General features: G+C 41.7%; 1 long non-coding RNA gene across 1 annotated transcript; it reads right to left on the minus strand.

Annotated features, from left to right (window-relative positions):
* Nucleotides 1-1,491: 1,491 nt before the first annotated feature.
* LOC120722867 lies at nt 1,492-7,149 on the minus strand. Its single transcript, XR_005693624.1, has 3 exons — nt 6,633-7,149; nt 6,303-6,370; nt 1,492-1,826 (listed from the first exon to the last, which is right to left on the minus strand). It is a non-coding gene; the product is annotated as an uncharacterized LOC120722867 (long non-coding RNA).
* Between the last annotated feature and the right edge of the window lie 17,988 nt (nt 7,150-25,137).

Raw genomic sequence — 25,137 nt, forward strand, 5'->3', positions numbered from 1 at the left:
CTTTAGGTCCATTAAAGATGAAGAAAAAGTAAACGAAAATAAAATAAATAGAATTTTTCCTTATTTGCTTTGCAGTGTATGAGGACACAGGTCTGCACAGGAAACTGAAAATTGTGCTCATATGAATTTTTTTCTGAAACTATTATTTCATGTCCACATCTTTTGTTGAGGACTTTGCATGAAAGGCGAATGTTTAAACATCTCTACAGGGCGGGGACAGTTTGTGCTTCTTTTCAGCGACTTCATCGCTTTAATTAATTAACTTAACTGCTTTGTAATGTTTGTTGTCAAACGGACAACAATAGCAGCTGATTGTGGCCGCTCTGAGTCACTCTGTGAATTTATCATCTTTGTTTGTTGCGTTGTCTTATTGACTATACATCAAGATACGCATCAAACTCTGTGAGTAGGACAGATGCGCAGATGGCTAATTAATGCTAAAAATAAGCCTAATTTGCTGCCCTCTCTCTTTCCTTACCCTCCTTCAATCCACCTCGCTCTATTGGCACAGTAATGACTCAGCAGGCTTTGTTTGGAGGCTGCACACAGCTTATTTCCAGGTCATAATCACTCCACTGTGACTGACGTGGCACGTTTAAACCCAACCCTCCCCTAATATTTACACAGCGAGATTCGGAAAAAACAATATGATACCATGCAGGTGTTTCTTTTTGTAGCTGTGGAAAACTGGGCAACAGGAGGTGCAAATACTCTGTTATTCCCACTTGAGATCCTTAATGGGAATCATTCTGTTAATAGGAAAGGTGGGAAACACCAACAGAGTAACTCAAGCCTGGGTATCTCTGACACGTGCTCATAAGGAACTATTTTTGAATGAAGCCTTAAGGAGAAAGGCAGCACTCATAATTTACCTGTCAGTAAAGGGGCACAGCTGCCAGTCCACGAAATACTCGTACAGACACATGCAAGCAGAGGTCAGAGGAGACAACAGTGGCTGTTAGTACTTCCTTAAAGAGATGCATTTCTAGGAAGCTGCGTCAGCTCTTACTTTGTTGCAATCAGAGTTGATTTACCAAGATTGAGTAAGATTTTACTAAAACTTCTCTTTGGGGAAATTACCACAGAGGCAGAGCACTGATGTGCAGCCCAGCAGCGCTGCCCTTCAATTCAAACTCTAGTAGCTTTCACTTTTCCAATACAGCCAATCAGAAAACAGCGCTTAACATGAAGCACAAATATTCTGTCACTCAGACTGATGCGTGGGATTAGCTTTCAAGATGATGAGGTTAACATCCAGCAGGTCAGCCCAGCTGTTTTTAGAACATGGTTCTTTCACTTTACACCATAATGCTTCAAAACATCACATGAAGCCTAAAGTGGAACTTTACTGTTGCCAAATTTAATCAAAACTAAACTAAAACTAACAAAAGGGAGAAGTGCAATGGATGAAAGTTATAAATTCCATCATTTTGGACTTTTCAAGTTTAGAAAACACTTATTCATTTGTTTCCATGACAGTTTATTTGAGTTTTAGTGCACAAAAAGTCACGGTGGAAAAGCAGGTGTGCTGAAAAAACCTGGTTTAGTGAATAAAGTCTTAATGACTGAGGAGGCTGAAATGTGTCAGTGCAGCGCTGCAGGGCCGAGCTGCGATAAACTTTTAGTAGAGGTGACGTTGGCCAACGTCCGGCCTGAGCCGAGCGGCCGGCTTGCTTGTAAACAGCTCCCCCACTGTGTCACACCGACTCCCGCAGCAGCTGGTTCCGCCTATTGTTCCCGGCTCCCGGTGAAAGCGTCACGCTGACACCTCTCAAGGGTGTCCCCAGAGCGACCCAAGGCTCCTCGTTCACACAATTCATCTCAATCTGTCAGAAAAAACAGAGGCCTGTAACGGAGAGCTCCAAAACAAGCGGAGAGACTGAAACTCGGACGAATGAGAACATAAATAATGGCAAAAGCATGAAATGGCATCGCCTCAACAATTCAAGGCAATACTTTTTTGTAAAGACTTGACTTTTTTGTGAAATCTATTAATAAATTATCATTGTTTTTATACCACTACTCCATTGTTTTGTCTTGGCTGCTTTCCCTTACCTGCAGCCATTCCCCTAAACGCACACATGCCGCGAACAACACAGTTACACTAAACTGTAACTGTATATGATACATTTTTGTGCATTAAAATTGTTATTAAATTCCAAGAGAGATAATGAACTGAATTCAGAATTCAACATGAGAGCATGTACTTATATTATACAACAGTAATAACAGTTTATGGACATCACAGTGCTGCAAACATCAGAAAATGTTACCCTGTTAAACTTATATTGACTTATATTCAGTCATTTCACAAGTATGATAACATATTTTACACTAAGAAACTGTTACTGTATAGTATACTGTAAAATCACATTTCAGTACTAGCAAATCTAAATGGTAAATGGCCTGTATTTGTATAGCGCTTTTACTAGTCCCCCCTAGGGACACCAAAGTGCTTTACACACCCAGTCATCCACCCATTCACACACTGGTGGAGGCAAGCTACAGTCAGCTGTCCTGGGGCAGACTGACAGAAGCGAGGCTGCCATATCGCACCATCGGCCCTTCTGGCCAACACCAGTAGGCGGTAGGTGAAGTGTCTTCCCCAAGGACACAACGACCGAGACGGGGCTCGAACCGGCAACCTTCCGATTACAAGGCGAACTCCCAACTCTTGAGCCACGATCACAAAGTAGCAAAGTATTTTACTGTATGTGCCGTACAAACAGGTCATATAATGCACAAATACTTATATAAACTACAGTAATAGAAGTATAAACTGTATAACTGTATGAAGTTACATTCCTGCTGCTCATCTGTTATTCTTACTTGTCACAACAACTCAGAGAAATATATGAATATATAAAAAAGTTACTTTGCAAAATGCAATAATTTTATCTTCCACAAATGGAAAAATGAACAGTAAGATTTTAAAGTAAATCACAAAACACCTCAGTGTCCTCTTTTCCTCAAAGTGAAAAGATTGCAAACCTACTGACAAACGTCATTTATGACTTTTATGTTGGACTTTTATTCGTGTTTCTGGCCAGAGTATTAAAATAGCTGCCCACGGAGTGAAGCATTCAGATATAGCCTTCTGCTGCTGAAGGACGCGTCCGCATTGCATACTTGTGCTAAAGCCTCGGCTCAGTCCTGCATCGGATTAGCAGCGGCAATGGTGAAATGTTGAGCCACAGCCCACATTTGTGGGTGTGTCTGTGAGCCTGCAGCAGCTCGGACGGGCTGTCAGTTGTTCGTGCAGAAATGTCAGTCAGACAGGTGCACCACGCCGCCACAACAGCGCTGCGTGTCGAACACGCCTGCGGGCTGCTGCAGGGGCAAACACAGACTATCACTCTGGGGTTGAAAGCTGTGAGCAAACTGGTGGGTAAAACACCGCCAAAGCTACCAGGCTGTGACCTCTTTGACCCTGACGTCTGCATGTTGCCAGTATGTTTACCGCGTGTTTTTCTTTGGTCACCGAGGGACAAGATTACAGGAAATTTGCCGGAGGACCTGAATCCGGCCCTTCCTTCTATCTTTTTCCTGAAGTTAGGAAGTCCCTCGGTATATTTAGATCACAGCTGTCCACCATGGAAATATCCAAGGCTCCCAAATGACTAATGGAGGGTGAGAGCAAATAAGTTAAAAGGTAAACTCACGCCAGAGCCAAACAAGGTCGAAGAGGCGGCGTTAATTCAGAAACACTGAGGACACAAATCAAACTCGTGTTTGTTCTTGTCTTTTGTTTGTTGGTTTGAAGTAGTTTGAAGTTTGTGACACAAAAGCATCTGAGTGAGGGGAGGTTACAGTTTCACCATAATGCTAATAAACAATACACCAAAGCTGGTTATGGAGCCACGTGTTTAAATGTCCGCCTCTTATACAGCATTTTTCTTCTCTACATGTGGACTCAAAGCACTTTTGACAACATGCATCATTCACCAATCACACACATGCAAGCACTTATTTCTATCGCTAAACACATGCAGGGTTCTTGCACACTTTGCCATGCAGGGCAGCCAGGGATCAAACCACCAACCTTCCAGTTTGTAGATGACCTGCTGTGACTTCCTGAGCCACAGAGGCAGATAAAGTATCGTCAACAGGAAGTTCCAGTCAATACAACAAGAAAAGCGCCATGTAAATGTCCTCTATTCCTGTGGTTATCTACAAGCTCTAAAGTGGTGGGAGATGTGCACGTGAGTGTGTGGTTGTTGGTCTGTGATTTTAAGTAGGAATACCCTGGGACGGGTCACTGCATGGATTGAGTCAGGAGCCAACTGTAGTGCCCGTACAGCGCTGTCACCATTTATTCCATCACTGACGATGTTGTCTTTAACGATAGGTGTCGCCACTCAGACAAAACTTCCACCGTAGTGCTGGTGTAGCAATAGAAGAAATCGAAACTGATCTAATCTAAATGTTGCAGTGTTTCCTTTTGCATAATCTGGGATCCCCTGTGCTTCTGTGCATATATATAATATCATTAAAATATCATTAAAATGGTCGTAAAAACTCACACAGGGATACACTCTTGTCACTAGGTGCACCCAAAACTAGACTGTGGCTGACTTGATGAGCAGCTGAGAAAGTGGACAGACTGAGAAATCATGCCCTCGATGATGGGAAGACCGAGAAATAAAAACTGATTGTGCCGAACAGCCTGAAAAAGAAAGTGAAATAAAAAGTGAATCTTCGTTCATCTTTATTGGTTTTCCAGCTGGCAGATGCTTTTGACCATTAGCTGCTCTCAGAACCTCCCGCCCAAGGATTTCCCACAGTTCGGTGTGGTTCTTAACCATGCTGACCTCTGTAATGTGCGCATTCCCTGCAACCAGCTGTCATGTTGCTTCTGTGAGAGAAGGGAAAAAGGGTGTGATGGACAGGAGACAATAACTGTCGGAGGGTTTACGTCCATTTTTAGACTCCGCTGACCCGTTTCCAGTGTCATCCAAAGATTCCAGAGGATCTGGGAGTGTTTCAGCCACTGCTGCAGGAAGGGCAGTGCAACTGCTCTGCAACTTGACACTCCATCAAAGAGCCTCTGAAAATAAGGATTTCATCCTCTTGTAATAGAGGGGGTTTTATGTGGAGGTTAGTGAGGCTGTGCCCTTGCCTTCCTGTAATTGTCCCAGTCATGCTCCCGTTTCCATGACTGAGCAGAAACTGAGCGTGAGTGCGATCTGATTTACAGCAGCCACATGTGAACCGGGGCTTATAAAGCTCCCTGACCCACATGTGGAAACTGAAAACTAAAATCGTTTTGCTGATGAATTTCTCAAATAAAGCAATTTGGTCATCACACATCGCTTTGTAGCCGGCGGTGGGTCACTAGGGGGGTATTCCAGGCTCCCTGTCATATGTCAGGATGGTAAATACATATGGTAGCAGGGGTTAAGTGGTTCCCTCACAACATGCTCATCATGCTTGTTCAGGCTAGTGTGGAAGCTCTACTTTCTTCAGCTCTAAAAATGATAAGTAAAAATTTACAAAGCAGCAAACTGTTTTTCCAGGCTAGAAGATGATCTTCTAAATTAATGAGACGCCATTTCCTCTCCAGCTCACGAGTTGTCTCCTTTAAGGTGAGTGTTTGACAATGAAGGAGCTACAGTATCCGGAGCCGCACGCGGTGAAGAAGTAAAAATATTAACTAATTATTGGGAACAGCCTTCAGGTTACTGCTATGAATAAAAAAACCCAAAGAAAAACTTTGCAAGCCTGAAGAACTATTGCTCAAGCCCACTTCAAAATTACATTTTGGCTCCCTGGAAGCAAAAACAAATGAGGGCTCAAGAGTTTTGCACAGTTCTATACTTCATTGAGTTTTGTCACACTGGGAGTTTGTCGGAGATGGTGAGTCTAAAGTTGGCTCTGAGGGGTCAGCCCTGGCCAAGTTAGGGTTAGGCAGCTAAAACAGATGGTCAGGTTTGTAGCTCACACTAACCTCCAACTGCCTTACTCAAAGTTTTCACCTTGATGCTCCCTCCATTGTCTCTCAGTGAACTTTACACTGGATGCAGCTGCAATTTTGTGATTGTGATTATGACTGGTCAAAGAAGAAGCGCTGCCCTACTTTCTGAGCCACCCTGCACACCCTTTTCTCATTTACTCACCAGTTCTCAGGTTAAAAGGCCAGCTAAAACCTCTGCTCTTTGCCAGACCGTTGTCACCGTTGTGGTGGTATCAGGCTTGCAAACCTGTGGCTCTCTTTACTGAGTGCTTCCTAGTTTTCTGACCTTGTTCTCTGCTCCTCCTTTTTTGTGCTCTTTACCTCGGCTGGATCTTCTTCCCTACCTTACCTGCAAACAAAGAGCTGGCAATTCTTCGTCTATTCACTTGCACAGTCCTCTGCAACTGCCTCCCTCACCTGCACTCAAAAAAAGCAAGAACTTAAACCACAGATTTTTCTAATCTGAATTCTTTCCTCAGACCTCCTGAAAAAGGACAAGAGAAGATTTTTCCAATTAAATGAAGAGCAACAAAGACTGTGGCGAGGAAAGAAGGATTCAGAGACGCTAGTAACAGCAATAAAACCATAAAGCTATAACCCAGCCCTGGCCAGGGACAAATAAAAGAATAAAATGAAATGCTAAAAATATATTTTCAAAATTTACAACAGTGGATCTAACCAGAACGATAAAATCTTCACCGCCAAGAGTCCCCAGAGCCTCCTGAAACAGCCCTAAAAGTCCAGTAAAGGTTTGCAGGGCAGTGGAGCGTTCACCCTCATGGAGCAACACGTCTTCCATCCCAGACTCTGACCTCCTGTGCCGAGAGAAACGGCAACAGTCACTTGGCCAAGCCAACACCAGTCTGGTGTAACTAATGAAGGAGGCTTGGACAGAGGTCTGAGCTCTGTCTGCCACTGGTATCTTCTCCTTCTGTGTCACAGCACAAAAACCAGGACGCTATTCTTGCCTTTCTGCTCCACCTGCAGCGTCTCCACAGCCTCCGTACGATAGTCCAGACAGATAAATTCAAACTTGTTGCCGCCCGTGTTTGCTTGAGCTGTAAATGAGCTGAAGTTGTGGGTAGGAAGTAACTATACTTTCAAAATAAAAGCATGCAAATACATTAAATATTAAAAAATAATTCTAATAAAGCTACAATATAAAGCATCCAGAATATACAATCAACATTACTATAATACCATAACTAAAACACCATTAACCTAGTCTCTGATAGGTTAATGGTGACTTTATTTACCTGCATGGGTTAAAGTGGGCTGGAATGGCATTTTCCATCAGTTAACAAGGTATTAAATCTGATAGGCAGGCTAATGCATGTCACAAATTAAGCACTATAACTAACATCACCCTACACACAAACTGTCACAAAATAAGTCTTCTAGTTGAGTGTAGACTCGCCATATTTCCCGGGGGTGGGGTGGGGAGTGGGGGTGGATAGAGGGAGATAGGATTCCCTCTCTGCTGAACTTCCTTAAACAAAACCAACAACGAGTTAACAAGAGTGGTTATTGGAGCAGCAGCACAGGTTAGCAGATTATAGCCTCGCAAAACAAATCATTATGTCTGTTGAAGCCAGGACCATCTTTTCTCCATGTTGCACACACTTCAACCCCTGCTTTCATGTAGATTCTGTTAATGTAATGAGGTAAACTTGCATCGCTCTGCTTGGTTTTTGCTCTTGAGGCCACTTGTTCTTACAATTATGACAGAAACTAGGTGTCTAATCCAAACATACTCAATTTGGAGAAAATTGGCAAATAAAATGCAAATTAATAACACTTTCCAGTTCAGGTGGACAGCCACAAATCCTTAGGAGAAATAAAAAGATTCAATCTGGGAGTAATTTTCAAAATGCTTCCCAGGGCATGCGTTTACATAATTAAATAAAAGCTGTGTTCTCATTCTTTTAACTAATGATTTCTTCACATTAACTTGTACATTTATCAGTGGAATTCACAAATGCCTCGTTTGCCTTTTAACAGCTCTGACACAGCAGGCTTGATAACAATGTGTTCTCCCCAAAAATCCCTTTCTTTTAATTACATTGTCATGATGTTAAATAAACTTGTACCACCCGCAAGCATGCACAGCTCATTAGCTGCAAACCAAATGTTTGATGCGAGTAAAAGATTACTTCCTTTACCACCTTAAAGATGTGAAAACAGGTCTGATCATATAAAAACTCTTAAATAAGCACAATTACTAATTTTAGAGCACCGACTAGTTTTCCTTTTCATTTAAGAAACCACACTGTTGCTGAATTCTGTGATAAACATGTGCATCATGTGCATGAAACAGCTCCGCATTTTAGTTTCTGTCAATCAATTGCATTTATCGGCAAAGGTTTTCTGATCGGCAGCTTTGTGAGGAAATAGCAGGTTTATATTTTTCATAAAGATCTAAAGCAGCAAATTGAGAAACTTCCTGGGAAATGCAGACAAAGCTTTGCTTTGATTCTCTTTGGACTCTCACGATCACAAAAAAACACAACACAAAAGAGGTCAGGGGGGCTGAAACAGGTGAAGCGACTCCAGGTCAAAGGTCAGATGTCCTGGGCAAGTTCAAAACGACTCGTTTGACGCCGCAGTCTGCTCACATTTCCACATGAGAATCATTATATCGTCTCGGCCAGCCATTTACTCTTGTTTGTCTTCCACCTGATTCTCATATATTCTCACTTTAGATTGTGATCTTTCCAAAATTCAAATATTTAATGAATTAACTGACTGTAAGTGAAACCAAGCTTTAGAAATAAATGCATGTATATGGAGATACTAAAATAATACCTTTTAAGTTAATTCTTGCGCCGTAAAATCACAAGTTGGCCTTGACCTCTTTGGCTGCTTAAAAACAGTGGAAAATCTTTAAATGGGTGGACATTAACCAACTCCTACCCACAGGCTCAGACAACAAAATCTCCCTTCCAGAGACTGGATTTCCAAATAGAAGGACCTTTCGTGCTGAAAGCCTGGCCCTGCCTCTGTTGTCAGCACTAAACAAAGTGTGTGCACAATGTGAACTATGAGCCAAACTGCTGAGAGTGCAGGCAGCTACATGTCTCTGTGGGCATCATCGTCGTTACCGATAATTATATCCAGCCCAGGTAAAAGCAGACTGAGGTCATAATGATTGGTGGAAATAAATGAGAGAAGCCGATAGTTGGTTTGACAGCAGATGGTTGTTTTTTGTCAGGCCTCTGGATTTCACCCAGCTCCACCCTCATCCTCCTCCTTTGTTAAACCAGGAAGGAGCAGAGCTGCTGTGCGTGTCATCATGTAAAAAACACTGAACTGTCATAAAATGAATGAATCAAAGAAACTGAATGTGTATTTAACTTTAACAAAAATGAAACCAAAAGTAGTTTTAATGTGGCAGACTGAGGAATCCTACACTCTGTGTAATGAGCGGAAATAAAAATCACATCAAGGCCCAGGCATCTATGACATGTACACTTATATAGAGTGAAAGCCCAACAATTAAAAGACTCCTTCTGTACAACCATCCTCAGCTGCTTCTGCTGGAAGTTTCTTTCTGTTAAAAGGGAGTTTTTCCTTCCCACTGTCGCCAAAGTGCTTGTTCATAGGGGTCATCTGATTCTCTGTATTATTGTAGGGTCTTTACCTTAAAGCAGCGATCCCCAACCATTGTTGCCCTACAGACTGGTTTATTTTCACGGACTGGCCTTTAAGGTGTTGCGGATAAATACAACAAAATAAAACCAGTACTGGTACCAAAAAAGGAAGATTTATTCATAATACACGGGAAAAGACGCAGGGAAACCAAATGTAAAAAAAAAAAAAAAACCACCCAAAAAATGATTAAAACCGATGAAAACATGGCCCGGTACCAAACGACCGTTCTGTGGCCCAGGGTTGAGGACTGTTGCCTTAGAGTATAAAGGACCTTGAGCTGACTGCTGTGATTTTTCCTGTAAAAGTAAAATTTGAGCTGAGCTGAGCTGAGCTGACACGGGAAATGCACACAACCTAGAGGGACAACACAACACAGAACAAAGGGACACTGACATAAATACACAGAAGGTAATGAGGGAAGTGGGAACACACGGGGAACACAGCTGAAGACAATTACTCATGACCGAGCAGGGAGGACACGAAACTGAAAATACTGACACCAAGATGTGGACCTTAAACACAACAAAGTACACAGAGATGAGCACAGAGAGAGAGGCAGAGAAGAAGGATGAATACGAGGGGATGAGGAGAACACAGAACACAAAGGACGGGAACACGGTACCAGAACAAACACCACAATAAAAGCATGGACACAGGGGGAATCCAAATACCAAACCAAACAATCCAATGGACATAAGGAGCAAAATACAAAACCACAGAAAAACTGAGAACGCTGGGTCAAAATGACCCAGGACCATGACAGTTCATTAAAAATGACGTAGTCGTGAATCTATAACTCTACAAGCGCCTTGAAACAACTGCTGTTTTGATGTGGGCCTATATAAATAAAACTGAATCTAAATGCATTAGTTGAATTTTAATGTCTTAACGAACACATGATGTTCTTCATTAATATCATTGATAAAGATAAGGGGGTTCCTTTGGGGGCTATTAGGTAAGTGGTGAGTCTTGTCAGTGGGCGTGCGATGTCCTCGCTTTATTAATCAGGTGTGCTTTCAGTCTTATTTGAGCTTTCTCTTTAACCAATCGGTGACAGTGTTCATCTTTTTTATCCAGTTTATGGTGCCGACTCATGACTTCAAGGAGTTGCTGGCTTTTGTTTTTTTGCAGGTGTAGTTTTGGGTAAATCTCTATGTGTCCTTAGTGTCCTATATTTTTACATAGTTCACTAAACAAGTGATTTTCCCAGTAAATCTGCTGGGACAGGCGCCCTTTTTAGTTTCAGCCTTCAGCTATCGCGCTCTGATGCTTCCAAGCCGAGTATTGAACGAGGCTCGTAAACACAAACTGAACAGCTTTTCGCTTTGCTGTCTTGTGTTTCCTTAGCAGCATTCTTTCTTAATGGGAAGAGATTTGTACTGAATAACCTTATGACCAATTCTAAGCATTCACATCAAGCTGGTCATTGTGGAGCATTTTAAAAATGATATAATCTCAGTTTTACAAAGAGTGGACTCTCCAGGCGCTGTGGTCCCAGTGTGTCAAAAGCACCTTGAAGGGGACTCTGAGCTGATGAAACAAACAGCCTATTGATGATCAAATAAAAGGAGCTTCTCTTTCCTCCCCTCTTTATCTCAGGATGCATCTCATGCCTCCCCTAATACCTGCCATCCTGATTAGATGTGGAAACAAAGCTCTGTGCCATCCTTCCTCCTCCTTAATTGCATCATTAAGACGGATCGTCTTGAGATTAAATTAGATACTTTTAAATAGATCAGCGGTAAGAAATTGAAATTTTAAGGAAGCCGAGGCACAAGCCTGTGGTTCTTTGTGCATCTGCAACAAGTTTTCCTCATGTAATGCTTTGTTGGCAAGTTAAACATCGACTTCTTACTTTTTGACCTTTTTTAACTTTGCCAGGCCTCCTGCACTTCTTTTGCAGTTTCTCTGCACATGGACCACAGTGTTAAAACAAACAGAAAAAGGGTTTTTGGCAACACTTCTGTGGTTGAGGTTTTACTGGTTTGGAGAACTAAGTAAACGAAGAGGATGTAATTAGTTCAGGAAAGTTTGTGTATAGCAAATTCATAGATTTGACTCCAAACACTGGAAAATAATCGCTAAAAATGTGGAAAGTCTATAAACTATGTAGCACATTTCTAAAAACAAAAAAAGGAATGTGCTGAGAAAGTGGTCCTCCGTGCTGAACTGAAGATCACCGTCAATATGTGCATGTGCAGTGACGAGACATTTCACAACCTTCATCACTAGTCAACAGGGACAAACTGAATGTCTTTTTAACACCAGCCAACATATGGCAGGGCCATTTCTCTGTGGAGTCTGGATGTCTCCCCCCGCCATGTCCAGGCTCTCTCTGGTACTTCGGCTTCCTCGTACAGTCCAAAGATATGCAGTTTTGTTAACTGGTGATTTTAAACTGCCCTTGAGTCGATGGATAGCATCCTAGCTTCATTTCCATGTGACATCAGCTAATGTGTATATAATATTTTATTAGGATCAATAACTGCTAATCATCTGGTCACAGTACTTTGACCCAGGAGACTCAATATTGTGTCAGTTCAGTTTTTTACTCAGTGTGTGTGTTTGTATGCCTGTGCTTAGGAACAGATAAAAGTGGTTTTGAATGTGATGCTGCATAAATACGTCCACAGCACTCTTTGGCCTGTTTGTGCTGTTGTGCTCATTGGGATTTAATCACAATGAGCGTTAAAAAAACAAAAAAAAAAGAGGGGTGTAGATGCTGTTTATGTGATAAGAATGGGGCATTTTACCCTGATGCTAGACGGTTGCTAGGCAATATAATAGTATGTCATTCATAATTCAACTTTTGATCTTATGTCATAGTCCTACATGGGTTTGCTTGTGTTGTGGTCTCCTAACTGTCCCTGAGTCTAGGCCGGGTTGGGCAAGTGAGGGCCCACCTCTGAGTGGAGTTTTGGTTTCCCACTTTTCAGCCAGTTCACCTGTTGCTCATCAGTGTCATCAACAGTCAGTACTTAAGGACTAGCTCTGACACCCAGTCACAAGGGATGTGATCAGGATCCTTTGTGGAGCGCCTGCATTGCTGTAGTCTCATATTCTTGCTTTCCCGTGCGGTTCACTTCTCAATTCCACTTGGCTCCTTTGAGCTGGTTTGTTCCATCATCAGCGCTTCACTGGAACACTCACAGCTGTCTGCTTTGGGTCTCTCATTAATCTGACATCTTATTGTTGTGAAATTAAAACAGTAGGATGTAGTACAAACAAGACATCAGCTAATATAGACGACAACCTTCAGGGGAGTAAGCTGTACCTGAGTGCCAGGTTTAGTTGCTCAGCTCCTGATGGTGGAGGACAAACACACAGAGACTTTGTGCATTATAGCCTACACTGCTCAATAGAATTAATCAAACTTCTTTTTAATCAGAGTAAAGAATCAAGTCTATTAAACATCTGAGTTATTGATCTGGTCAGTTAAGTAGTAGAGGGTTGTTAATCAGTCTCAGCTGCTTTGGTGTTAATGAAACTAACACTGGAGGGGCGACCTGACTACTTTTGCTGTGGATTATAAAGTCTAGTCTAAGATTCATTCATTTAAACACTGAGGTCCAAGGTGTCATTAAAGAAATAACATCTTAGTGGAATGATTGCATCATATAGGTAAGAGAGAGAGCCAGACACGGCTGGGTGAGCTAGGCTGACTTGCATTGAGAATGAAAGAGGGTAAAGATGATACAGCACTGTGCTGTAAATGTATCAGCTTATCTCACCTGCGCTTTTAAAGGACACACGCTTACTCAGGTTTAACAGGTATAAATCTTTTGAGACAGATCAGGATTTGCCATGATGATGGTTGCTTACTAACTAGTTTAGTTGTCTACTTGCCATGCAATGATAGCTTCACGGTTAAGTGATGCTGTTCATGCAGACTTTTCAACCTGTTGACATTTAACCTACATATAGCATCATCACAGTCGGGCTGTTTGCACAGTTCTACAGTAATGCTCTCTCTTCACAGCCAAACTGACACCTGCAATGAAGCTCAGTGAGACATTATATTCTAAATATCCCGGCTAGAAATCTGTGAACATTAAGTTCAACAGTTCATTTTGAGGCTGAGGTATTCCAGTGTCATCATCTTTTTATGGCATTCTTGTTTTACAATACGCATCAAACCCTTTGTAACCTTGTGGAGACGGGAGGAATATGGGTGTCATAAAGTCATATCATCTGTAAATACATGGAATACTCTGCAGTCTGATGAACGACCACTTACCTGTACTTAAGGTCCATGTTCCAGAGGGACGAGCCACAGTAAACACTGTGGTCTTAAGCACAACTGTTGATTGTATGTGCTTTCAAATCTTTTTTTACCCCCTAAATTAAGCCATATATATATATATAACAGGGCATCAGTCATTGTGTAAAAGAAGAGCAAAGCAGATATAATGTGGTTAAAATCTAACACGAATATCAAAGCTCTGTTTACCTGGTTTCTATGGAGAGGTGAGAGCTGCAAAACGGCGAGTCTCTAACTAAGGAGTCAGGCAGCGGGAACAGCTGGGGCATCAGACCAGGTGACTGTGGCAAACGCACACGTATGCACGCCAACCTACACACACAGCACCATTAGCATCCATAAAAAGCCAGGTCTTGTCAGCATTAATCACCCCTGCTGTGTTTTTGCGAACTCTTTAGCAGAGGTGTACATGGACTTCTGAGCAGGTTTTTCCCCAGCATCATGTGTGCACAGCTCATGTTACCCAAAGAACAGCAGCGTTCCTGAAATCTGTTGTGATCTCTTGCAAGAAACTGTGTGAGCATGACAACGTTCTGGTTTTAACCGCCCCAAACCTGTGCAGGTCTTTTTATTTAAGTCTCATTTTCCAGTTTTTTTTTTCAGAATCAGAATCGTCATTATTTGCGCACACGAACGAGGGATTTAAATCCAGTTTTTAAAGACGGATGTGCCACGTGATTTCTCAGTCACAAAACAACTTTTACAGTGAATGGAACAACAAACAACGCAGTGACTGTTTAATTAAAAAAAGATGGATGGGGCTATTTTAATAAGCTCCTCTCCTTGGCACATTTTTTTGTGTGACTTTTGCATATAAATGTGGCAGCTTAAAAAAAACCAAAAAACGCAATCTCTGAGGATTTTCTGTCCTTTACATTGTTTAAAATTACACTGGGAGTGTTTCTAAAGTGATTATTCTGCACAACAGCCTTTTATTTTAAGTAGATTGGGGTCAATTTTAATTTTTTGAATTTACAAAAATGTTCATTTTAACTGGAATCACAAACTGCAGGACTTTATTTGCTATGTGTAATGCCACGAGCGCTATATAACATGTTGTGCGACGTTGGCGTGACCCTTTTTCCATTAAACTACTGTCCGCCTTCGAAAAGGATCCTACCTGATTATTAGCTAATACGGCTTTTAGAGAAATGCCCCTTTGATCGTGACTGTTTAAATGAAGGCTCTTTGTTGGTTGCCTTGGTGCTGTCGGGACTGAATTGAGCCTCTGATGCTTCAGCGCAAGAACAGCACACTACTTAGGCTATTAATAAGACTATTGAAGATGGAGTGTACCCCAGCTGCACGAAGCTGCCACTCTGTAGTATAAGTGAACAATTTTGTGTCTTGAAAAGATTTGCCATATGTGAGCAGTGGAAATCATCTTCAGCTACAAGCGCTTTCCACCTCGTTTTAAAGTAAAATTCGAGACTTCATTTACTTTAAGAATATCTGTTCTGGGCAAAGAGCAATTCTTAAAGTAAATCACAGTTTTTGCTATTATATTGCAAACAATTAAAAAAGTGCTCACACAGAGTTTGAAGAGCCAAAGATAGATCTTTTTAAATGTCTTATTCAACTTATCCAAAGTCTGAAACTCAAAGATGTTTGATCTCTAACTGTAAAAAAGCACAAAAGCGACTAAAAACTACATCTGAGAAGCTGCAGGTGGTGAATATTTATTTTTGCTTACAGAATGACTGAACGTCAGATCAGTTCAGCTTTATAACTAATCCAAAAGTAACGTTGGAACTCTCCTTTAAACTCAACAGCTGGGAAAGTAAGGAGACTAGACACCAGTATTTCATGTTTCTGGATAAAGTGAAATCAAATAAATCCCAGAAAGTCATAAAATTAAGCCTTGTGGCAAAACGCTTAAAAGATCTTTTGATCTTCAGTGTTTATCACTGGAAGTAAGTAGGTTTTCAGGCATAATTGCGATGACATAATCTTGTTGGGCACAGGGCCAGTCCTGGCATGGCAGCGAAGCCAACTTTACCAAGTCATGCAGGAATCAACGATTGCGTAAAACATTTGTCTCCTGTACTTTATTTTAATTTGAACCACATTCTTTGTCCACATTGTTAATATAAGACGAGCTCTGTTTGCACCCCTGTGGGAGCTAAATCTCAGGGGAAGGTGCAGAGTTTCCACCTGGTGTTGTCAAACTACAGCCTCCGGACGCCGATGAGCCTTTCTGTCAGTCAGTTACAAGAATCAGCCAAAAAGTTGTATGCAACTCTTTGACTTTGTTCTTTTTTAGCTGATGTCCTTGTATGGTACCTGCTCTGTCTTCACCTGGCTTTCCCTCAGGAGAGTCAACACAGAGCTGACGTGGTTGGCTCTCAGCGTTATCCCACTCCAGGCTGTGTGTGTCCATAGCAACCACTGGGCACAGCAGGGAGGGTGTTATATCTCTAGTGCATACAAGAAAAAAGTGCATGATGTACTCCTGTGCAGACACGGTGTAAGGTGTGCGGCTGGGACTCCAAGACGCTTTTAGGAAAACTTCACGTGGAAGTATTCTGCTCATTTTCAGCTCTATATTTTCATTTTTTGACTCATGAATTGTTTTTTCAAAAATCCTTATTTATCTTATGCTGGGCCTTATTGCATTCCCTCAGTTCATCCGCTGTCTGAACGACACAACACTTGACTGTAAACCATGTTACTTTAGTCAACTTTGATCAGAGTAGGGAGCGAATAAAAGTCGCTTATAAGAGTATTTTACTACAGTGAGCATTTTTTAAAAGCTGCAGCTCTTTGATGTCCTAATAAAAACTCCAAACAAGGCCGGTATGTTGTGCAGGCAGCTGGAACCGTGTCAAGTAAAAAAAAAAAAATTAATTCCTGAATTTTGTAAATTTCATTTTCCAATCCAGTTTTTAGTACCAGCAATAAAACTGCACGCGCTGTGGCAAATGTCTCAAAGCCAAAACACATAAAATCAAAAGCATCAGTAACCTCATTACATAAGTCACAGTCTGAGTGGATGTTTTGTAATTTGGGTGAACCGACTCTTGAGTGCACCTCTTTGATTGGATATCATGTCCTGACTGTTATGTTTGGAGGTCAGGCACAAGTTGCAAGGATGTATCCAGGATGTGGCTGCTCTCAGAAAAGGGCGAGAGAAGCAAAGTGCTTGCCAGACTTCTGCCAGTGCAAGGCTCGCTCTCTAAAACAGTCCTGTCCGTTCCACAGCTGTTGTTTTCTCCCCTCTCTGACCCCCCCCCCCCGACCAGTGAATATACCCCCCTCCCCTCCTCTCGCTCTCTGAATAGTTAATCCCTCTCTCTGTTTGTCTGTAGATATCTGGCGCACGCAGCAATGCGGCCTTATCCCGAGCTTCTGTGGTGTCCATTTAATCATTGACAATGTCTTTGTGTATCTTGCATCCTGTGCGATAAAATCACCATGTTAACAAAGCCATCACCCCTCCTGGCAAAATGAAAATGAATGGCACTGTATATGTAGCTCTGGAGTTACCAATTTCAATGCTAATTGTTGACTTTGCGTGCCCGCTGCAGAGGTGAATGCACTCTAAATGCGTCATGCACAATGTGTTGGCACAGTAAAGCTCAGTTTTAATTAATCTTTTCAACATCAAGGCTGATTCCACACTCGGGCTCCAGCTAGAGATCATATTTCTATTGCTGATTGGTCCAAAAATGATAGTTTATAGTTTAAATGACACAATAAAAGCACAGAAAATTTATTTTTGTGATATAAGTTCAGCAAATTGTCAAATTTAAAAATATGAAAATATTTTCTGCATTTCTACATCATAAATCATCTTAGCAGTTTGTTATTAATCAAAATTGTTTTGCTGGAAATCCCAGCTACTCTTAGGAAAACTTGCTCATTTTATCCTCCACAGTTTTATTCTTGGGTTCATCCAAAGGAGCTTTTCATTACTCGTAATTAAAACTCTTATTTTTCTTATAATGGGCTTCAGGTCATCCAATATCTCAAATAAGACATATAAGGGTGCTCTCTGTAAGACCCTGCTTTGTTCTGATTGATTGTGCCTCACCAGACTTCCACAAAAAGAGATCATGGTTTGTGAGCCCAGCCTCTTTGGCTCTGCAAGCAAGCAAAAATAATAGAATTTATTGTGATGTTTCTGTGAAGCTGCTGCTGCTGTGAAGCTAATTAAATTCACCTGACACTTGACTCTTTCCAGCTTAGTATCAACCTCTCGCTTCATTAATGGCTCAGTCACACCAGAGTAAAACAAGAAAAAGGACATCTACCTAGTTGATGTATGAATACAGACACGTCCCAATGAGAGCTAATCGTCTTTTTAGCAGGTGATTCAGTTCACCTGGTTACCTACTGCTTGTATTCTGATCATATTTCTATATAAAAACATGGCTGCCAAGCACCTCGGTAATATTGCAGCTAAACTCCTGTCCTGCAGCAACTACGTCACTATTTATAAAGTATTTTCTTACTTGACTCTGAATATAAGCAGTTAATGTAAATTAGTCCGTTTCTGTGTATGTGAACATCAATAGAGTTGCATTTTAGTAAAATCTGTCACAGCTAATCCCTGTATTATCACAATCAGTTTACATGTTAATTGCCTACTTTACCCCATTCAGTCAATGTCAGATGTCACTGTCTTATTGCTGTTTTATTGGTGTCTTGAGGCACCAAAGTCACTTAAAGCAGCGGTCCCCAACATTTTTGTGCCGCGAACCGGTTTATATCCGACAATATTTTCACGGACCGGCCTTTAAGGTGTTGTGGATAAATACAACAAAATAAGTTACTGCATTTATCCGCCAAGTTAACGGTAAAACACGATAAAAAATAACGATAAAAACCAATAAAAACCTTGAAAACCATACATCTCAACTCCCGCGGCCCGGTACCAAACGACTCACGGACCAGCCCGGGGGCTGGGGACCGCTGACTTAAAGGGCAGTGAGAGACTGTGAGTGGTAACAAGATGGCAATAATCGTGGTCATGTTGCTGTTTCCAACAACGACTGTGCCGTAACAGTACCCCTGTTAGTGCTGCCAACCATGACAGTAAAATCTAAAATTACTGCTGGCTGCCAGTGCTTCCTCTCAGCCTCTTAAAAATTGCACTTATGGTTTTAATTTGAAAATTCTAAGTTTTCAGAAAACTTGACCTCTGACCTTGAGCATGATGTCGAGGTCACTGACATTTAGGCTTGTTTTAGTAGATTTTTTTAGATGCACCTATAATATGAATTTTCTACATCGCCTCATTAACACAATTGGGTGTCCATGCCACCTGCCCGGCAGGGCGCTGAAAACACCCCGTCTCACTTTTATGGCTGAGGGGTGAACATGAGAGCGAGATTCAAATAATATCACACAAACTCAGGTAGTCTCCATGTTTAAAAAGATCAAAACAACTCGATTTCTACATTTATACTCCTTAAAGGGCGATCGTGGCTCAAGAGTTGGGAGTTCGCCTTGTAATCGGAAGGTTGCCGGTTTGAGCCCCGGCTTGGACAGTCTCGGTCGTTGTGTCCTTGGGCGAGACACTTCACCCGTTGCCTACTGGTGGTGGTCAGAGGGCCCGGTGGCGCCAGTGTCCGGCAGCCTCGCCTCTGTCAGTGCGCCCCAGGGCAACTGTGGCTACAATGTAGCTGCCATCACCAGTGTGTGAATGTGTGGATGACTGCATGTGTAAAGCGCTTTGGGGTCCTTAGGGACTAGAAAAGCGCTATACAAATACAGACCATTTGCCATTTAAATCATCAAACGGATCTGTCCACTCAGCTACTGTTTCTATTTCTGACAGTGATATACGTCCTGAAGTCATTTACAGTGTTATGGTTTGTTCTCCAAATAAAAAATATAAATGTCAGAACGAGCCCATCAGGAATAAAAACATATTTTGCATTAAAACTGCGGGATGGCTCTCTGCAGTTAAGCTGTCACAAACAAAACCTATGGGTTTACCCTGGTCTTCAGGGGTAAACCCATAAGAACTGAGTAACACCAGCCTGTGAAAAGTCAAAATAGCCCAGATCTGTGAATTAAAATATATTCTTAGGTAAGAGACGATTATCGCTCTTACGTTTTCACTCCTTTCTTCAGACCCTCCTGGTCGTAGTTAAAGTAGTCGTCCTGCGTTTGATCATCCCAAAGAGCCAGGGTGACATTTAAAGCTACTAAAGCTTGAGCAAACAGTCAGCAGATTAACAGTCCCCCGCAGTGATGCCACTCATTACTGCAACCGGAATCACTAACACCTCAGAGTGAAGAAGGAGCTGGTGTAAAAGTGTTAAAAATACAGATATGGGACAGCAGGTTGGCACATAATGGTGTGAAATCACTGTGAGCCTCGTCCAGATTCTGACAGGTTAAAGTTTCTTCCTCGTGGTCAGATATGTTTGACAACATCTCAGTCACGGCTTACTGAAATACTGCTTTGCCAAGATATTGCTTATGAAAGTAACTAAAGTAACTTCTGACATTGAGCTGCAGTAACATCTGCTATGCTCTTTGTTTACTCTTAGACACTAATAGAGTACATTTGCAAGACTTATACTTTTAAATATCCTCCTCTTAAGAAAATAAAAAGTGCTTAAAAATCTATCAGGGAATTTAATTTCAGTCCCATTGGCCTCTTGCTTAGTCATTCTCCAGTTCTGTGTTTAGCTTCCTGCCTCACATCCTCTTCAGTCTGTTCACTTTAGCCACAATGCCAGACTGAGACAAGGCAATCTGGCTTCTTCTTATAGATTTTTGCAGCACTAAAGTTTAATATCACACTCATTCAACCCCTGTTACAAAATGCAAGAACAGGCATCTTGGTCACACAGTAGGAATGAAAGAGGCAGCCATCTTTCACCGTTCTGTCCTTATGTGGTTATCTTAAAATAAAAATAGGTTCATAATGTTGCAAAAACAAAGCATGAAAGGTCTTGAAAAAGGAAAGAAAAAAGAATTCTTAGCAGTTCTTAGATTTTTGCCAGAAGCTAGCAACTCTGTAAGCTAAATGCTAATAGTAGCATGCTAATATGTGCTGAATCTGAGGGATGGCTTAATTGGCCTCACCAGCAGACTGTATGAGGAAGCAGAGTATGACAGCATCACTTTAACGTGACTGCTTGAGTGGTTAGGGGGATATTTCATGGATCAAGTTCTCACCTTGACCTTTGCTGATATGTATTTAATGCTCTTTTTCTTTACATGTTGTTACCCATATCTGCTGCAGTTATCTAATAAAGGCAAACTTTTACTATTTAAAAAATTCTTTAGAAAACAAAAAATAAGGTGAGGAATTTACCTTATCACCTTATCAAAAAGAAACCTGCAGAGTTTCTTTTTCCTTTTCTTTTTACAGGGAGTGCAGAATTATTAGGCAAATGAGTATTTTGTCCACATCATCCTCTTCATGCATGTTGTCTTACTCCAAGCTGTATAGGCTCGAAAGCCTACTGCCAATTAAGCATATTAGGTGATGTGCATCTCTGTAATGAGAAGGGGTGTGGTCTAATGACATCAACACCCTATATCAGGTGTGCATAATTATTAGGCAACTGTCCTTTCCTTTGGCAAAATGGGTCAAAAGAAGGACTTGACAGGCTCAGAAAAGTCAAAAATAGTGAGATATCTTGCAGAGGGATGCAGCAGTCTCAAAATTGCAAAGCTTCTGAAGCGTGATCATCGAACAATCAAGCGTTTCATTCAAAATAGTCAACAGGGTCGCAAGAAGCGTGTGGAAAAACCAAGGCGCAAAAATAACTGCCCATGAACTGAGAAAAGTCAAGCGTGCAGCTGCCAAGATGCCACTTGCCACCAGTTTGGCCATATTTCAGAGCTGCAACATCACTGGAGTGCCCAAAAGCACAAGGTGTGCAATACTCAGAGACATGGCCAAGGTAAGAAAGGCTGAAAGACGACCACCACTGAACAAGACACACAAGCTGAAACGTCAAGACTGGGCCAAGAAATATCTCAAGACTGGTTTTTCTAAGGTTTTATGGACTGATGAAATGAGAGTGAGTCTTGATGGGCCAGATGGATGGGCCCGTGGCTGGATTGGTAAAGGGCAGAGAGCTCCAGTCCGACTCAGACGCCAGCAAGGTGGAGGTGGAGTGCTGCTTTGGGCTGGTATCATCAAAGATGAGCTTGTGGGGCCTTTTCGGGTTGAGGATGGAGTCAAGCTCAACTCCCAGTCCTACTGCCAGTTTCTGGAAGACACCTTCTTCAAGCAGTGGTACAGGAAGAAGTCTGCATCCTTCAAGAAAAACATGATTTTCATGCAGGACAATGCTCCATCACACGCGTCCAAGTACTCCACAGCGTGGCTGGCAAGAAAGGGTATAAAAGAAGAAAAACTAATGACATGGCCTCCTTGTTCACCTGATCTGAAACCCATTGAGAACCTGTGGTCCATCATCAAATGTGAGATTTACAAGGAGGGAAAACAGTACACCTCTCTGAACAGTGTCTGGGAGGCTGTGGTTGCTGCTGCACGCAATGTTGATGGTGAACAGATCAAAACACTGACAGAATCCATGGATGGCAGGCTTTTGAGTGTCCTTGCAAAGAAAGGTGGCTATATTGGTCGCCGATTTGTTTTTGTTTTGTTTTTGAATGTCAGAAATGTATATTTGTGAATGTGGAGATGTTATATTGGTTTCACTGGTAAAAATAAATAATTGAAATGGGTATATATTTGTTTTTTGTTAAGTTGCCTAATAATTATGCACAGTAATAGTCACCTGCACACACAGATATCCCCCTAAAATAGCTAAAACTAAAAACTAACTAAAAACTACTTCCAAAAACATTCAGCTTTGATATTAATGAGTTTTTTGGGTTCATTGAGAACATGGTTGTTGTTCAATAATAAAATTATTCCTCAAAAATACAACTTGCCTAATAATTCTGCACTCCCTGTAATATTTAGCACCAAACCAGACTACCTACCAGGCCTATTTTGTAATTTGTAACAGCTAAGGTGTATTTATTGCTCCTCTGGCCTTGTCTTTGATACCCACAATCATCTATATTCTATTTGTGATGTGATTTCAAAGCTAAAAACAGAAAAGAAACAAACTTTGCCCTCTTTATTTTTGCTAATACCTCCCTAGCTTTGACCAGCAGTGTGACCAAAGTAACTGGATTGAGAAATGGCATCAGTTAGTTGAGAACAATCCAGGCCAGAGGTACAAAAAAAAAAAAAAACTACCTTATTCAATGTTGAATCAGCACTATGGTCTCCACCGACAGCAACAAATCAAAAACCAGCCCCCTCAGATGACCCAGCAGGGTTATGAGCTTGTGTCACTGAACTAATGTCACTAAACTATGATGGTAGCGGATGCCACAGGCAGTGCAGTTATGAAAAGCTGCGTCTCCTGCATTCAGTAGATCTACAGCTATCCAACATTACACAACATGATTTGGCTGCTCAGCAGCTGTTGCCCAGAATACAGACCGAGCCCAAATTTAGGAGGAGCACAGAGCAGAGACAATGAATGCTATTTTGCACACATGCCGCCCTACTAGATTATCCTAGATAAAGTGCCATTGATAAATCCTGTAAATGTCATTGTGATAAATAGTTTAAATCATTGAAGCATTTTTAAAGCTGTTTATCCCTTTAACTTCAAGGATTTTGCATTTAATGCTTCTGTATTAAATTTTCCATTAGAAATACTAATGGTTGGATATTCTGTGTGGAGTTCCCCATGTCTGCATGGGTTTCCCCTGGATACTCCAGCTTCCTCCCATACCCCACAGACATGCATGGGGTTAGGTTATGAGTTTAAATTGGATGTAGACGTGAGTGTAAGGATGAATGGTTGGTGACACATCTCTTCTCTTGGCCCTGCAATAGACTGGCAGCCTGTCCAGGGCGGACCTGCCTCTTGCTGGTATAGGCACCAGCCCACGTGAACCCCAGTTGGGTTTGCAGAAGAGAATGGATGCGTGGATTTACCAGAATCAACCTGTAACCTGATGCTATTTCTTATTCCTGATGCTGTGGCACAAAAGATGACTTTACAAAAACACTCTGTGCAACATTATTTTTGCTACTTTAAATTTAGTAGAGTTGCAGTTAAAAGGCTTTAGTACAGCTTCAGTACCCTCGTTGTCATAAGATTTACAGTTTTGATTTGTTAGACGTAAACGCTGTGAAGTCCACTGTCTGCAGGGTTTATTTTGGCCTCAGGGTTGAGGATTACGAGTCGGAATGCTTTTGTTGCAGACCGGATTTGGGATGTCATACCTGATCTCTGGCATGAGACTTGTGTGCTTGCTTTGTATACCCACTATTGACCCCAACCTCCTCCCGCCGACCCACATTCTAGTCTTAAATGTGTCTTAACATAATTAATTTAGAACTGGACATCAATTCATCTAAATTAGAGTAAATCTCCTCTCATGCTGTTTCAGTTAGGATAGGCTTCAGAAGTGAAAATAAAACCATCTCTAGTTTGTTTGACAAAATGTCCAAACACCCATATATTCAGTCAGCAATGATAGATGAAGAATCAATGCATCAAATCTTCTTTGAGAGTCTGTAATCTGCAGATATTAGCCACCCATAACTTAAAAAATGGTGAGTTAGCCGATCGAATTACTTTTTATTTTTACCACACGTCACTTTCTATAACTGTAATTAGGCAGCACGTTTAAGACGTAGCGACTGCAGTTGAATCTGATTACGCAGAGCGGCCTTGATCCTCATGTCACTGTTTACTGTATGCGTTCAGGTTGGTGCCTGCTCATGGCGGCTGCAGTCGGCTCTCTTTCCCAGCAGCAGACCTGAGAGGGAAAAGCTCGTCTCTGATGTGATTTGTTCAGCGTTGCTTGCCCACTGATGTTTGCAGTGTCCGTGTCATGTTCTATAAAAAGAACAAGTGAGGCTGGATTGAATTAACAAAACGATGCAGCCTTGTAATGATGATGGTGATGATGACGGGAACGCTTCCTAATTGGCCGTTACTCAGTGCATGTATGTGTGTGTTTGTGTGGTTGTCAGTGAAATGAAGCAGCTGAGGTTTGTTTCATACCACAAGGTGTATTAACCCGTGCGGTGCATTGTTACCCCGTTGTGATCTGCAACAAAAAGACTGAATGACTCTGGTGTTACGCAACCACATCACACCGCCTCTCACATCATTCGCATTCTTTGGCTTTTTTGCCAACCTGACATTCTCATGCTCATTTGATAGACGAATAATGGGAGGATCAGAACTGGAATTTGTTGAACAAACTGCGATGCTTTGACTCGGAAACCTTTATTGTGTGTCCGTAATGCTGCATT

Source organism: Simochromis diagramma, unplaced genomic scaffold (genome assembly GCF_900408965.1).
Source record: "Simochromis diagramma unplaced genomic scaffold, fSimDia1.1 OVJJ01000669.1, whole genome shotgun sequence".
Classification (NCBI taxonomy): domain Eukaryota; kingdom Metazoa; phylum Chordata; class Actinopteri; order Cichliformes; family Cichlidae; genus Simochromis; species Simochromis diagramma.